Source organism: Somniosus microcephalus, chromosome 11 (genome assembly GCF_052327205.1).
Source record: "Somniosus microcephalus isolate GS21.2 chromosome 11, FLI_Smic_1.0, whole genome shotgun sequence".
NCBI lineage: Eukaryota > Metazoa > Chordata > Chondrichthyes > Squaliformes > Somniosidae > Somniosus > Somniosus microcephalus.
Window position 1 is genome coordinate 26,342,361 of NC_140997.1, and position 7,321 is coordinate 26,349,681.

The 7,321-nt window shown below is 44.3% G+C and overlaps 1 long non-coding RNA gene across 1 annotated transcript; it reads right to left on the reverse strand.

Annotated features, from left to right (window-relative positions):
• Positions 1-282: 282 nt before the first annotated feature.
• LOC147110411 (uncharacterized) lies at positions 283-6,687 on the reverse strand. The gene is made up of 3 exons (XR_015080095.1): positions 6,617-6,687; positions 6,240-6,367; positions 283-1,463 (listed from the first exon to the last, which is right to left on the reverse strand). It is a non-coding gene; the product is annotated as an uncharacterized LOC147110411 (long non-coding RNA).
• Positions 6,688-7,321: the final 634 nt, after the last annotated feature.

A 7,321-nucleotide genomic window follows, 5' to 3' on the forward strand; every position in this document is an offset into this window, starting at 1 on the left:
TTAGTTGGTACTGAATAGAGTCCAACAAACACTTCAGCACCTAATCAACAATGTAAACTCACTGAGGCATTTGAACACAAAGACAGATCAAAATCCCATATAAATGTACAGTTACATTGTAAACACACAGCAATAATTAGAGATAAAAACAGAAAATGCTGGGAATACTCAGCAGGTCAGGCAGCATCTGTGGAGAGAGAAACAGAGTTAACGTTTCAGGTCGATGTAGGTTATCAACCTGAAATGTTAACTCTGTCTCTCTCTCCACAGATGCTGCCTGACCTGCTGAGTGTTTCCAGCATTTTCTGTTTTTATTTCAGAGTTCCAGTATCCGCAGTATTTTGCTTTAGTAGTAATGATTAGAGACGTTGGCCTAGAAATTGGGTTTTGGCTTAGCCAGGGCTTTAGCGCCGGAAGTTAGTGCCAGCGCTAAGTCCCCCTGCGCGCGCCAAAAATTCAGTAGCGCCGCGCCCAAACGGCTGCCGGCGCTACTGAAGGGTCTTAGTGCCTGGAAAAGGGCGCTAACTGCCGTTTAGCGCCGCAATTCCGGCGCTGCGGCACCCGATGCGGTGCGGCAGGCTGGGGAAGTGCAGGCCTCCTCCTTCCGTTAAGGAGGAGCTGCCTGCACCCGGCTGCGGCCCGCGCAAATCTGTTTAAAAATGAGCCCGGCACCTCGGACAAGTGCCGGGCTTGCATCTGTTCCGGGGGGGGGGGGAGAAGTCCGGGAAGGGAGCTGCGGACAGGCGGCCGGCGGGAAAGCGGCCGGCCGCCGCGGGGCCTTTAATGCGCCGGCGCAAACACATGTTGGACTCTGTTGCCAGAGTCTTAGTTGCGGCTGCCACGGGCAAGGCGGCCGCAACTGAATTTCGGCGCTGGGGCCCGTCGGCATGGCAACCGGGACGCTGCGCACACCGATGACGTCATCGGTGCCGGCGCAGCGCTACCGGTGCAACGCCACTTTAGGGCCCCAGGGAATTGTTCAACTGGCCATAACTCTGGCGCTAGTCCCTCTAGCGCCTCAAAAGCGGCGCTAAGGCTAGTGAATTTCTAGGCCGTTATTAATAAGATTGATTGCATTATTCATATAGCAGTAACAAGTGAATGTATTACAAAACATAATGAGAAAAATGTATCCTACAGTCTATTTATAAAGTTGGGATTAAAATCTTTTCTCTTGCCCGCCGAAGAATGGAAGTTATTTTTATGAGCATTTTTTTAAACATATGCAGGATTTCTAGTTTTAAATGAGTATGGTTCCCTCACAGCACATTGTGACAAACCTAAACGTTTGCTAAAATGGAAGAGAGTGCGCTCACTCATGGAGGTCTGTCTTCATTAGGACCGTGTGCCAATTGGATCAGATGCCAATTCCCCCTTTCGTTAGTGAACCATCAACAACAACAACTTGTATTTATATCGTGCCTTTAATGTAGTAAAACGTTCCAAGGTGCTTCACAGGAGTGCTGTAAGACAAAAAATTGACACCAAGTCACATAAGGAGAAATTAGGATGGGTGACCAAAATATGGTTGAATTCCAAATTCAGTTTGAGGGTGAGAGAGTTGGATCTCAAACCAGCGTACTGAGCTTAAATAAAGGAGACTATGAAGGTATGAGAGTAGAATTGACTAAAGTGGACTGGGAAAACAGATTAAAGTGTAAGACGGTACAAGAGCAGTGGTCTACATTCAAGGAGATATTTCACATCTTTCAAGATAAATATATTCCACTGAGGAAAAAGGGGAGTAAAAGAAAAGACAGCCATCCGTGGCTTAGTAAAGTAATAAAGGATAGTATTCGACTGAAAACAAGGGCATATAAATTAGCCAAATCTAGTGGGAGGATAGAAGATTGGGAAGCATTTAAAAGCCAGCAAACAATAACTAAAAGATTAATTAAGAAAGGGAAGATAGATTATGAAAGTAAACTAGCAAAAAATATAAAAACAGATAGCAAGAGTTTCTACAGCTATATAAAAAGAAAAAGGGTGGCTAAAGTGAACGTTGGTCCCTTAGAGGATGGGACCGGGAAACTAGTGGTGGGGAACATGGAGATGGCAAAGACGCTGAACAAATATTTTGTATCAGTCTTTACAGTAGAGGATACTAAAAATATCCCAACACTGGACAAACAGGGGGCAATGGGGGGGGGGGGAGGAGCCAAACATGATTAAAATCACTAAGGAGATGGTACTCAGTAAAATAATGGGACTTAAGGCAGATAAATCCCCCGGACCTGATGGCCTACATCCTAGGGTCTTGAGAGAAGTGGCGGTAGGGATTGTGGATGCATTGGTGATCATTTTCCAGAACTCCCTGGACTCAGGAAAGGTCCCGGCAGATTGGAAAACTGCTAATGTAACACCCTTATTTAAGAAGGGAAGTAGACAAAAAGCTGGAAACTATAGACCAGTTAGCCTAACATCTGTGGTTGGCAAAATGTTGGAGTCCATTATTAAGGAAACAGTAACAGAGCATTTGGATAAACATAATTTAATAGGACAGAGTCAGCATGGTTTTATGAAGGGGAAGTCATGTTTGACAAATTTGCTCGAATTCTTTGAGGACGTAACATACAGGGTGGATAAAGGGGAACCAGTGGATGTAATGTATTTGGACTTCCAAAAGGCATTTGACAAGGTTCCACACAAAAGATTACTGATCAAGATAAAAAATCATGCGATTGGGGGTAATATACTGGCATGGGTGGAAGATTGGCTATCTAACAGAAAACAAAGAGTTGGGATAAATGGTTCATTCTCGGGCTGGCAATCAGTAACTAGTGGTGTTCCGCAGGGGTCAGTGCTGGGACCCCAACTCTTTACAATCTATATTAACGATTTGGAGGAGGGGACCAAGTGTAACATGTCAAAGTTTGCCGACAATACAAAGATGGGAGGGAAAGCAGTGAGTGAGGAGGACATAAAAAACCTGCAAAAGGACATAGACAGGCTAAGTGAGTGGGCAGAGATTTGGCAGATGCAATATAATGTTGAAAAGTGTGAGATTATGCACTTTGGCAGAAAAAATCAAAGAGCAAGTTATTATCTAAATGGAGAGAAACTGCAAAGCGCTACAGTACAAAGGGATCTGGGGGTCCTGGTGCATGAAACACAAAAAGTTAGTATACAGGTGCAGCAGGTGATCAGGAAGGCCAATGGAATCTTGGCTTTTATTGCAAGGGGGATGGAGTATAAAAACAGGGAAGTCTTGCTGCAGTTATACAGGGTATTGGTGAGGCCACACCTGGAATACTGCGTGCAGTTTTGGTTTCCATATTTAAGAAAAGATATACTTGCTCTCGAGGCGGTTCAGAGAAGGTTCACTTGGTTGATTCCAGAGATGAGGGGGTTGACGTATGAGGAAAGGTTGAGTAGGTTGGGACTCTACTCATTGGAGTTCAGAAGAATGAGAGGCGATCTTATCGAAACATATAAGATTGTGAGGGGGCTTGATCGGGTGGATGCGGTGAGGATGTTTCCACTGATGGGTGAGACTAGAACTAGGGGGCATAATCTTAGAATAAGGGGCTGCCCTTTCATAACTGAGATGAGGAGAAACTTCTTCACTCAGAGGGTAGTAAATCTATGGAATTTGCTACCCCAGAGAGCTGTGGAAGCTGCAACATTAAATAAATTTAAAATGGAGATAGACATTTTCCTAGCAGATAAGGGAATTAGGGGTTACGGGGAGAGGGCAGGGAAGTGGACGTGAGTCTAGATTCAGATCAGCCATGATCCTATTGAATGGCGGAGCAGGCCCGAGGGGCCGTATGGCCTACTCCTGCTCCTACTTCTTATTTCTTATTGGTCAAAGAGGTAGTTTTTAAGAAGTGTCTTAAAGGAGGAGAGTGAGATAGAGAGGCAGAGAGATTTAGGCAGGGAATTCCAGAGCTTAGGGCCTAGACAGCTGAAGGCACACTGGCAATGGTGGAGCGATATAAATCGGGGATGCGCTAGAAGCTAGAATTGGAGGCGCGCAGAGATCTGCAACAGTATGGCGAGCAACGCTCAGTCTGAATGGTATCTTGTTTTCTCCCCATGTCCTAAAGCATAATACACATTTTTTCCACCATAAATGAGTGCAAGTCTGCCTGTATTTGAATCCGAAACCACCTGGACCTGAGTCCAGCACTGAACCAGCTGAACACCCCTGATCAGGTCGTGTGGAGGGAAGCTGTAAAACTGGGCAAGGGATCTTGGGGAGGTGTATGCTGTAGAGAAACAATTCATATTTGAATGCAAAGTTGTGAAACCTGCTACATTTTAGAAATAAGTATCCTTGCTTTTAATTCATGATATAACAGTAAGCGTTTGCCATTTTTTTGGAAATGTTTCCTGCAGACTTTCAACTGGAGGTATCTGGTGGCAGTATTCTTGTTAACTGTAACCCCACTGATGTAAGAAAACTACTAGGCACTTGGTCTAAGCATTAAACAAAGCTTTAATCAACTGTTTTACAACATGGAGGTCTAGTTGTGTCCTTCACTAGTTCCTGTTAAGAATGTCCTGCGCAAGCTGGGCCCGTGCCCGAGTATTTATACTCTCACTGGACAGCGCCACCCGTAGGTCACTCAGTATCATTTCATAAGTCTTTCTTTCATGAATGACTGATTCATGTCACCCACTATCCTTATTTTCCTTGAATCTTGTCTAACCTGTGCAGTACTCGCATGTCCTGTACCTCCTGTGACTAGACCAGCCATCCATTATGACAAAACAGCCTTTGTTGACTTTAATGCTTTTCCCACCTGCATTTGTTTGCATTTCTTCCTTCACTGCTTTAGGTCTCTCTGTGCCAGGCACCCTCTTCCCAGGCCCATGCCAACACTCTGTGACTGGTCGCTAGGACATGCACAAGAGCCACCTGAAGTGTAAAAGAAAAAAAAAGAGCCACCTGAAGGCAACTTGATGTTTCCCTCCCTCCCTGTTAGGAGCTGACAGGCCTTCACTTTTTACCTTCCCTGGATGGCACAACTCAAATTGGAACTCATAACATTGGGAGTGGGTGGGTGGGAGATAGGGAATATGGGCATGAGGTCGTGGTGCATTGTGCCAGATACAGACTCATATTCTGTACGGGTTAAATCTCAGAGGACAATAATATCTAAATATTAATATCTAAAACAATAATATCTTTCTTTATCATCCAATGAAATGAGGACCCATTTTTGGCACATTTCATTGCTACTGCTAACCTTATATTACTTATAAACAGGAAGAGTTGAAATCTGCAACCAACAACTCGAGTCAACATTTTCTTATTTTATCCCAGTTCAGAGTGTTCCAGTGCGTGATCTCTACATTCTAAATCACATGTCAAAGATTGAACTTTCGCTTTTAATTAAAGTGAAGGAGACATAGGACTGTGGCCGCAATCGGGCAAGAACGGGGTCTCCACAACTCATGGGACGATAGGCGAAGTTATTTGAATATCGCTATATGAACTTTAACCTGTGCTGGATATGAGCTTCTGTCTTGTGTACCTTGTGACTTCTTTTGTTCTTCGGCACCTATATCCTGACTATCTATGGAATGATAATATATAACCGACTCCCCTTCACACTTAAAAAAACATCCGAAATTGGAGGGTGAGAGGCAGCCCGTTTAATGCTTTCCCCGCCTCCTTTAAGAAGCATTTTGACAAATAGTGAACTTTTGCCACAAAAAATCACAAAAACAAATTGTAGCTTGAGATCATGTTTAATTTGAGGTTCAATCAATCAGACCTGCTCCGGGTAAACGCAGCAAAGAATAACATCAGGTAGCTGGATAAGAGAACTGATTTAAGGAGAGGGAAATCTTTACCTTTTGAGTCTGCTTTTCCTTTTAAACAAAAACACTTCGGCCCCGATATTGACGGGGTGGGTTTTCTGAGCGGAGGGGAGGAGTTTGAGATAGACGTTGGTTGAGGGATAAATGTTGGCTAGGACACCATGAGAACTCCCCTGTTCTTTTTTGAATAGTGCCATGGGATCTTTAAAGTCCACCTGAGAGGTGTGGCTGGGGCCTTGTTTAAACATCTCATTGAAAGACAGCACCTCTAACACACAGCCTAGATTATGTACTCAAGTCTCTGGAGTGGGACTTGAACCCACGACCTTCTGACTCGGAGGCAAGAAAGCTACCACTGAGCCCAGGCTGACACCTGAGAAAGAATGTAGGAAATGTTGGAAATGATAATGGCCCAGAAATTCGGGTCGGGGGCTTCCCGCGGGTGCAAGCCCCCGACCTACACTTACCTAGCGCGCCGGCAGTTGACCTCTTGGCCTGCGTGGAATTCCTCTCCGAGGCCTGTCCCAGAGGCCGGCGCGCTATGCTGGCGTGTCCCAGGGGCGTAGTTAGTGCGATGCTTCCCCTGGGATCACACCTGTCAAAACGTATAAATGCTGAGGCTGTAAAACTGTACTTTACCTTCAAATAAATTTTTAAAAAAACATCACACTTTGTAAATAAACTATAAATGACATTAAATAACTTTTAAACAAAAATTTAAATTTTTGAAAAAAATAATTTTATAAAAAAACGGGGCTAAAAATAAACTTACCTTGCTTTAAAGTATTTAAAAGTAAAAAGCCTGTGGAAAAAATGTTTTAATTTTAAATAATTGACCACTTACCTTTGAAAATGAAGTCCTTACGGCTGCTTTTTACATTTCTAAAATGTACAGACTTACCCGCACGTTAAAACCTGTAACAAAAAAGGAAGTTCAACGCGCACGCGCAAACTCCCGCGCGCACGCGTTTGACCTCTGAACCCCTTGGTTCAGAGGCTCGGGAGTGCCGGTTTCCCGCGCATGCGTAGTGCATGCAAGATTCCGGCACTTCCATCGGGTCCACGCGTGAGTACTCCGTCCGTACTCACGCGTTGGGACCCGAATTTCAGGGCCATTGTTTGCTTGGTGCAGCAGAGGGTTATTTTTCTGAAGCAAAGGTTAAGACACAGGGAGCTAAATTTTCCTTAGCATAGGTGAAAGTGAATTTTATGTCAGAAGTACAGTCAACACATGGCCTTTTATGCCAGCCTGGCCTATCTCTGAGTTCCAGAAGTAGCTCCCTACTACCCGTGTCCCTGAAAGGTAAAATTGGAAGCTCAGTGGCAGCCTGCTTTCAACTCTATTATTGAGTGAACAGAAACCCGGTTACTGTCCAATTACCAGCACTAGAAAAGTCTGACCATCCAAAAGTAATGCAATTGGAGCCACAGTATTTTCAGCCAAGTACATTCCTAGGTTTCTATGAGCTGTGCTAAAAATGGTGAAGGAATGCTGCACCAGAATAAATGTAAAAAGGTCGGAAACGTTGAATATTTCTATTTTTAGTCA